Source organism: Gossypium hirsutum, chromosome D02, assembly GCF_007990345.1.
Source record: "Gossypium hirsutum isolate 1008001.06 chromosome D02, Gossypium_hirsutum_v2.1, whole genome shotgun sequence".
NCBI lineage: Eukaryota > Viridiplantae > Streptophyta > Magnoliopsida > Malvales > Malvaceae > Gossypium > Gossypium hirsutum.
The window spans coordinates 23,848,664-23,858,524 of NC_053438.1; the positions used below are offsets into that span (position 1 = coordinate 23,848,664).

The 9,861-nt window shown below is 31.8% G+C and overlaps 1 long non-coding RNA gene across 29 annotated transcripts; it reads left to right on the forward strand.

Annotated features, from left to right (window-relative positions):
- Positions 1 to 997: 997 nt before the first annotated feature.
- Positions 998 to 5,358, forward strand: LOC121214693 (uncharacterized). 29 transcript variants are annotated; one of them, XR_005910347.1, is made up of 8 exons: positions 1,003 to 1,438; positions 1,526 to 1,594; positions 2,301 to 2,414; positions 3,013 to 3,106; positions 3,422 to 3,479; positions 4,143 to 4,262; positions 4,774 to 5,002; positions 5,083 to 5,358. It is a non-coding gene; the product is annotated as an uncharacterized lncRNA (long non-coding RNA). The 29 variants fall into 29 exon arrangements; XR_005910348.1 differs by having other exon boundaries at positions 1,003 to 1,413; XR_005910334.1 differs by having other exon boundaries at positions 1,004 to 1,594.
- The last annotated feature ends 4,503 nt before the right edge of the window (positions 5,359 to 9,861 follow it).

Genomic DNA, 9,861 nt, shown 5'->3' on the forward strand with positions numbered 1-9,861 from the left:
ATAGGATTTGAGTTTCTTGAGTTGAATTTAATGTTATGAAATATGTATATATGGTTCGAATGTGAGGTTGCTATGAAGAGTTGAATATAAAATAATTCTTATTGAGATATAGTTTTTGAGAAAGATCTATGTGTATTATGAAGATTTATATGAAAGATTAACTTTGCATCTTAGTTATTCAGGCTATGTGCCTAGCAGGCTTAATGCCGGTGAAATAATTCAGACCTTACGTCTAGCAGGCTTAATGCCGGTGATATATTTCGGACTATAAGTCTAGCAGGCTAAGAGCTGGTGTACTGAATCAGGTTTTAAAACCTAGCAGGCTAAGTGCCGTTGAATCTGTTCAAATTATGTGAGAATATTCAATTGATATATCTATGATTTTGATTATATGAAATTGATGAATACATAAACATTCAGTCTTTACATACTTGGTAAGTATACACCTACATTCGGGTTTTGCATTGGTTAAATATAATTGTATGCTTTCGGTATATACAATTAATAAAACACTACACCAAAACAGGTTTTTAGCGGCACCTTTAGCGACGTTTGGATAAAAAACGCCACTATAGATATCACATTAGCGGCGCTTCTTTAAAAACGCCGCTATAGATCAAGCATTAGCGGCGCTTTTTAAAAAACGCCGCTATAGAACTAGCATTAGCGGCGTTTTTTGGAAAGCGCCACTATAGGTCGAGCATTAGCGACGCTTTTGAAAAATGCCGCAAAAGAACCGTCGAGCTTTGATGGCCTTAGCGGCACTTTTATAAAAACGCCGTTATAGATGAGACATTAGCAGCGCTTTTTGAAAACGCCGATATAGATCAAGCATTAGCGGCGCTTTTTAAAACACTACGCAAAAAAAATTAGCACAACGCATTGAGCTTTGGTGGCATTAGCGGCGCTTTTTAAAAAGCGCCGCTATAGACAGAGGATTAGTGGCGCTTTTTTAAAAAACACGGCAAAAATTATTTCTTAAAAATATGGGGCGGTTTTATCCCCATCTTTCCCCCCTAAAACCCCTAATTTTTCCCCCTAAAATCGGGATGCTCAAAACACCCTTTAGGTTTTTGATTGAGCAAGCAGATTCCCAAAACAAATACTAGAAACCCTACTCCCAAATAGAAGTTTGATTGAGCTCTCTCATGGCGTTTTCTACCCGTCTCCTTTACAAATCTCGCCAGGTCTTTCGTCTTCACTCCCAAAGCTAAAGCCAACGGTTTTTTTTCAGTTCCACAAACAATTAGACAATCAACTTCTTTTCTCCTCTGTTTCAATTTTTTTTGGCGTTTTGGAGGTTGAGTTTTTTTTTTGAGTTGAAGTTCTTGGACTCGGTAACTCTACGAGTCCGAGTCATTGCGTACGAGTTTTGATTCTGGTGATGTTATTATCTCCACCGTCGATTACTCAGTGAGCTGTTGCAATTATCGAATAAGTTTGTTACTCGTATTCGGTTTTTTGTTTTTGTGCTTACTTGAAAACTTGTGATCTCGCCGTTGGTTTATTTGAAATCTCTCTCCAGATCTGAGTTTTCTCCGGTTTCAATCAACGGCATCGGTGATGTCGAGTTTTGTTCTTTCGAATCCCAGTGGTAATTTAATTACTTTTAGCTTTTCTGTTACAGTGTAGAAATTTGAGCTATTCTTGATTTCCAAATTTGATTTTTTGTTAAAAAAATATTGAGGACTTAGTTTGCTAAAGATTTGTATGAAGCTTGGTTCATATATGAATTTCGTTTTTCTTTTACGTTTTATTGCACAATTTGGACCATAGATATAAAAGGAAAGGTTTCATTGACTCATATAAAGCACTTATTTAGGTTTAGCTTGAAATATAATTTTTTGTAAGTTCTTACTTTTTCTTTCCATCTTTTTTTATGAAATTTGAGTTTAATGGTTTGGTGGTCTCTTGTAAAAGTTCATGTTTGTTTAGTAAATTTTTATCCATTGAAAGTCTGCAAAGAAGTTCTTTTTCAGATATGGTTAGTAAGAATGGAAGAACCAGGACTGACCCCACCAGATGCTGCTCAACAGCTTTTGTTTTTAGTTATATCTATTCTATCTGCTTCTTCTTTAGCAAAACTAACTACAAAAGAACCATGCAGTGAATGCATTGCTGCTGTTAATAAGTTGATTAGTTTAAGATATTTTTGGAGAAACAATTGATACATTCATTTATTACAGGGAGATTTTTTTTTATTTAAAAAAAGCATATTCAATATAAGATCTTGGACTTTGAATGAGAGGAGGAAAACATGTATTCTTAAGTCTTCAATTTAATATAAGATATTTTTACAGGTACCCCAGGTGACTGGAGTCACATTATAAAGCAGATTGGAATGTCTACTTTCGCAGGATTAATCAGGACAAGAACAAATACAACACCCTAAAATACCGTTTATGTTTTTTATGGTGAATAATTTCTGTTTGGGTTGAGGTTATACTATTTAGACATATAGGTTGCTGAATGTGCTGAAATACCTAGGTTAATTCAAAATGTGATTATTTGTTCTTTAGCGGGTTGCTAGTTAATACTTTAACCTTAACATATTTATTAGACCAACAAGGATATAATTGCACAAATCATACATGCTAGTATTTCTGGTGATATAGTTCTTGCAGCAGCTTACAAACATGCTAGTAATTAAAACTGTTTCTTACTTGGTTGTAAGTTCTCCTCTTCGGAATACCATCTTCAAGCATTGTAACACAAATTTCTACCATAAAACCTTATGGATATCCTATGTTTTATGCTGGTTTAATAGCAAGAAAAACCCAAGATTCCTTTGTAGCTTTAGATCGTCTATGCATCTATCTGAAATTATGATTGTGGCTATGTTTAAATTTCAATGGTCCTTTATGTACTTGACGTATTATGATTGTAGCTGTAGTTCGTAACACTCCCTAATTATTCATCTCTTTTGCGTATAAGCTCATCATTCCATGCTTGTTTTCCATATAATGTTTTATGGTTTTATAGTCGAACCTCTGATTTTTCCCTTTTCGACAGGGGAAACTTTAGGTGCAGTATAAGTTCAATAGGAGTGCAATCCCAACTTGGTATACTTTCACAACTTGGTATCCATATATTCCACTTAGAATAGGTACTCATTATTTATCCATTTTTCCCTTTTTGATCAGATTTAAAGCTAATATTGAAAGGAATCATTTAATTTAATTCATCTATATTATTGCCCAAGTTGAAAAATGAAATATCATGTTTCCCTTCTAATTTAGATGCTAATCACAGACAACCTGCGAAAGTGAGTTTTTATTGCATAACCTTCATTTTTAATTTTTAAAATTTTTTTATTGCATAAGCTCTCTCTCCCCATTCTCAATTTCTATTAATCTTTTTAAATTTTTTTTCTATGAGTTCACTCAAGAAAGGTTAGTAAAATTTTGTTGAAAACGTGCAGAGAAGGTTCCAAACTTTTGAAAGTCGAAGTTACCGATTGCTCCCAAGAACTAACCAAGGTAACCTGGAATTTCTCTTTCATTTTGTAAAAGTAAAGTATTATTACTCTGAGTTTAGAAATGTTGATTTGTTAGAGCTGAAAATGATTTATATTTTTCAAAATTTTGCTAATTATAGTTGCTACGAAAATTAATTTGCCTTAAATTAAAAATACATATGATTTAATTTCGTCAATCATGCATCTCATGTTGATTACTGTTTATTGAATTCAAGTACGTGTTCATCTTTTCCCCCCAAATTCTTGAATGAAAATAAGTTAAAAAAGGTTGGATTTGGAATTTATATTTCAAAAGATGGATTTGGATTTTAATCACAGTAGTTATTAGGTAATTAAACACATTAGATGTAGTATTTATGATTATTTTTTAAATTCATTGATTTGTTTGATGCTTATATTTTGGTGAATTTGAAATTCATACCCATCTTTCAAATATATAATTACAATGAATATGAACTAATTTATGTATTTTCATTCTCAAAGTTAATATAACAAATGACATCTAAGTTCAAATTGTCAAGCTCATGTTTTCCAAACATACAATAAATTTTAACATTATTGATTTGAAAAAATATAGTTGAGGACTAGAAAATGCAGGAGAAAAAACAATTTTGTGATATTCCTTATTGCACGTTAAGCTTTTCGACTCTTTGTTTCTTTTTAGGGAGTTAATTATATTCGCAATATGATTCAATCAAGTTTGGATAAGCGGCTTGCTATGTGGGAGAAGTACTGTCTTAGCCATTGTTTTATGGTTCCTGAAGGTTTTTCTTTGCCCAAAAATGTATGTCTTTGCTATGATTATGAGGAATCATTAATTTCTTGGTGCGAATATCTGTTCAGTGTTACTTGTGTTGCAAATGCTTACATGTTGAGAAATGGATTTTGTTGTTGTATGTTGAGTTTATATGTAAAAGGTACTGAATGCTAAACAAAATTGGGACTAAACAATTGACAAAAGAGATGGACTGGAGCTGTCTGTCATGATATAACATACAAGGCATAAAATAATTGATAGCTGTGAAAAGTTCACTTAGGTTGTACTTAGGAATCTGAGTTTCAGAAAATGGATTTGAATTTCAATATGGTGTAAGTGAATGATAAAGAACTAGTAAGTTTAACATCCATGACTGTTTTTGAAATTTATGGATTGTGGGATGCCCGTATAAGTGATGAATTTGAAATTCCTATGGATCTTTCTTATTTTGATATTCATGTTTTATATCTTTAAATACATAATCATAATTTTAATTATTTTATGCATAATGATCCATTTATTCTCACAATTAATGTAGGAAATGAAATCTAAATCCAAATTCTCAAATTCATATTTCCAAACATAGCATTTGGAAATTCATATTTCTGAGCCTGCTGTAGTAGCCTTCATCTATGCCCTTGAGGCCTTGACTGTACTTGGGTTCTGTGGTTGCAATAGCTTCCGGAATGGTACATAGCATGGGTATTACTGAAGATGGAGCATTATTTTATTGGGTTTCCTCAGATCCTCATCTTAGATGCCAACAGGTTCTATTCCATTGTCTTTGTTGATTTTAACTTCCCCTGGAGTGAAGCTTTTATTTACTTCATTTGGATGAATTGTACAGCTATATTCCCTTTGTGAGAAAACAATCGTAAGCATTTCTGCTGGTAAGTACTGGGCTGCAACTGCTACTGCTATAGGTGATGTTTACATGTGGGATGGCAAGAAAAGTATGGATAAACCACCTGTTGTTGCAACTCGGTTACACCGAGTTAAGGGAAAAAAGATCCCTTAAAGAGTTGATGAGAGTTGGTCATGAGAGAATGTAACATGTAAACAATTTTCTAATATAGAATGTAACTTGTAAACAGAACTTATGTATTCTAATGTAATTCTAATATAGAATGTAAACAATTTCTTATGTAATTCTAATATAGAATGTAACTTGTTTTATTTTTCTTAATTTAAATTCATTAATTTTATATATTTTAATAGAAATTTTAATTTAATATTTTTATCCTTAAAGTTTAAAGTTTAATTTTAAAAATAAAACATAATATAATATTTATGATAGAAATAAATATTATTTAATTAAATATTTTTAAGTCATGTTTTTAGCGGTGTTTGCGAGAAAAGTGCCGCTAAAGGTCTCGGTATTTGCGGCGTTTTTTGGAAAAGCGCTGCTAAAGGTCTTGGTCTTTAGCGGCGTTTTTTGGAAAAGCGATTGTTGGAATTTATAATTACTTATGGTGATATGCGGTTGTTATATATATATACAAATGATTATATAATGTTATTGGTATATATGTGCATTTGGATGTATACAGGTAATAAAGATGTATACACATTCGGTTATAAAAATTATTAAACATATGATTATATATATATGCAACTGGATATTTACGTAAATGTGTATATACATTCGGTTTAAATTGTTGAATATACATGTATGAAATCGGCACATGTGGATTAGAAGTATAAATGTGCATTTGATTCATATAGTTGATAAGTAAAATATAAGCTTTTGACATATGTATTTGAAAGATCATAGACATGCATTTAATGAAATGCAAATGATAAGTATATTTGGAAATTCTTATGCAATTAGTGATTATGTATGTAACTTGATTTAAGCATATAATGATTATACATATGTTTGTTTATATGTATTTTAGATATGTTATAAACTTACTAAGCTATAAAGCTTACTTTGATTGTTTTTGTCCATTTGTTTTATAGATTTTGGCGACGCGTTATGAGCTCGGGGATCATCAGCATAGTCTATCACCTATTGACTTCTTTTGGTATTTTGTTAAAAATTGAACTCGATCTTATGGCATGTATAGGTTTGAGTATGATTTTAGTTAGATTCGTTTGTAAATTATAAATAGCTATGCGAAAATGATTTAATTTCCATGTTTGTGATCAGTTTGGTTTTAAGAAAAAATGGTTGTGTTTGTTTGAAAATACTCGTAACCCTAATTCGACGACGGATACGGGTTAGGGTGTTACAATTTAAACCACAAATCATTAAAACACATGCATGCTATTCAACCAATAGTTCAAGCATTCATCTAGCATACCTCATGCAATCATCCAAACAATATAAACATCCACAAAACAACTATAAAAGTCCTTCAACAGTTCGTGGAAAGTCCATTTACAAATACAAAACAAAAGTAAAGTCTAGTCCCTCAAAACAACCCAAATATAAAGCCTTCACCTTTGGATCACTAGCTTGCCCATATCACCACTCCATACAAGCTATTTATCTACAAAATAGACACAAAGAAGTGTGAGCTTAACCAATCTTAGTGAGTAATCAAGATGCTACAATAAATCACAACACAAGAGTTAAAAACAAGCATGCTAGATACATTTATCACATAGAATCATCAAATATCATTTCACATTGATACATTGACAACTTGTGAAGATGAAAAATCATATTAAATTGTTTCATTGGATACTCAAATCTCCATCGCACCAGGACTCAAAGAGTGTACATGTCCCAAGTTAGTGTAGCATAAAGCTAACACTCTTCAACAAACCAACATATCCCATTGAATGGAGCAATGCCTACATTCCTTTATCCATCCAAACATGTCTCAATATCAAGCATATAAATGAGTACTCAATCCTATGGTATGCCAACTATATCTAATGTTTCCAAAGGTTCACAAGGCCAAATAACCATGTCACACACACACACACACACACATTTCTAGTTTATGCACACTCACACTATCATGTTTATCATAATCAAACTCTTATTTCATGTTCACATAATGCATTAGAAGTGCTAACACTTTCTCATTGAGCCAAATACTTTCATAAAGAGGTGTGTGCATAAAACCAATTGTCCACAAATCATATTCAGGCATATATTCATCACATATAACCACATCACACACTTAAGCATAATCTTGTTTATGAAATAATCAAAGCTCAAGTAAGTATCTTACTTCCAGGACTTAGATTAGATGATTTGATCACCTAAGCCCTTTAACTCACTATTTTGTGCGTTAATTTTAACACACAGACCACTCACCTTAGTAACTTGCTTCGACAACAAAGCTCAAGTAGCTTTGTTTGCCTTGTCCTTGCTTGATGAGGCTCCCAATGAGTTGGCACTTCACATACACATTAAACACAATACAAAGGCATTAAAAATAGCAGCAAACAATTAAGTCAATCAAAATCACAGATCAAAGTCTCTCAACTCAATACCGAAAACTTAGCTAGTTTTGTTGAAATAGCGATCTCACCACTCAGATCTCGTTTCTAAGCCTTAATTCAATCTTAATAATCCTAAATATTATCTAATCACATATTTAAACCTTTAATTTTTTCCAATTACATGGATCTAATTTTTCCAAAAAGATTAAGCTTCTGTAATCTTTTAAAGGGGAAAACATTTAATTTGTTAAATTACAGAGATTTGTTAAATTAGGTTTAAAAAAATTTAATAGGATCAAATAAGTTGGAAATAGCTTTGAAACATCAGTTTAACTTAGTAAAACAAGATCCGCCATTTCAAGCTTAAATCACTTAAATCAATGATCTATTGAATATGATTTATTGGTTAAAACTCGAATTGAATGATAACACACTTAGTGTAATCATGAAAAGCTAGCATGCTACCTAATTTTGCAAATCGATGAGCTATGGAGCTGATTCGAGCTAAAACATGTGAAAATCTTTTAAGGATAAAATGTAATTAACGTTTAAAATTGAATGAGGATTTTGTGTTTGGAATGCTTGAAATCAAAGGGGATGAACTAATTTCGAGAGGAAACATTAATTTGTTTTTGGCTAAATTTTTGAAGATGATTTGAATGTGGAGAAGGAGATGTGGGTGGTTTAATAACCAACAAAATTTTAGAATTGGGCATTTGCCTCTTTGACCACTACAGTTTCCTCCCTTTTCATTTGTCTTGTTTTTCAATGAAGCTAATTTCAATGTTTTCAATCCATCTCGTTTAACTCCCTTTTATGAATTAATTACAAACCTAATTTTATTCCTTAACTAAATTTTATTCTATTATTTTAATATTTTATTTAATTATTTAATTATCTAACCTAATTCAGTTTTCGATTCACTAACCCCCAATTACTAACTTGATTTTACTAACTCGATTTCTGGGATGTGACATATTTAGTCCATCTTCAAATCGAATACATCTGTTCTTCAGTTGGCACTATCTTGCGTGCATATTTACTCAACTGAACAAATTCTTATTCATATTCAGCCACAGATCTATTTCCTTGCTTTAACTCCATGAATTCTTTTTTCTTCTTATCTAGTTACCTTTTAGTCACATATTTCTTTTGAAACTTTGCTTGAAAATATTCCCAACTAATTTTATCTTTTGGTCCATAGCCACTACCGTCGACGACCAATAATACGCTTCATATTTTAACGACACTACACATTTAACATAATCATTGAGCGAATACACCATCTCATCAAGATTCTCTATGTATTCTTTAACTGTATTCTGCCTTGGCGAATCATCATCAGATTACCTCTGATTCTTCATCCCCATATTTTCAAATTTTGTCTAATGAAGGCCTAATCACAAGTACAAGTGTTAAACTTTAAGGACCAATGCGTACAAGAGAAGCACATTAAGAGGCATAGGTTGTGGAGCCGTAGGATTGACTCTCATGAACTCACTAAACCATTAACCTATAACATCAGAAAAGGCATTATTCGCCTTATTTTCGGTCATATACGGAACTAACATACTAAGACTCCTCTTTTCTCAGAAGTCGGTACATTACTATCTACTTCATCATTGGCAGAGTGAGTAGATTCTACCGACATCTTCTAATCTATAAGAAAACATGATCAGATCGGATCGTCCAACATCACACTATCACAGGTTAAAGTGGCATGTATTTTCCAATCTCACACACTATGTTTCGTCCTATATCGACTAAATTGTAGCTTTGATACCAACAATGGAATACCCCTCACTCGGCCTAATTGTCGGACCTAAGTTATAAAGTGCTACAGAAAAATAGAGACAATCACATGCAAAACCATCAAAGAAATCTATTTTAAAGTCATTAGATTCTATCCTAATCATACATATATATTAGAGGTATAAACATTTATGAGAATAATCAAGTTAAAAAATTATAGTTTAGTATTTATAATTCTATACGAATACTTTTAAAAAAATAGAAGGTGATTTTTAGAAAATGACACTGAGCTATCAGCAATGACATGTAAAAGTTTATTGAAATTGAATAGTAGTTTTTAGAACAAATATGATAATTTTAATTATAATGTCTATTTATAACATATTATTTAAGAATTTTTGAATAGTAGACTATGTGGGAGTGGGTTCTATAGTAAAAGGTTAAATGGCTATATTTAATTTTGATTAATTAG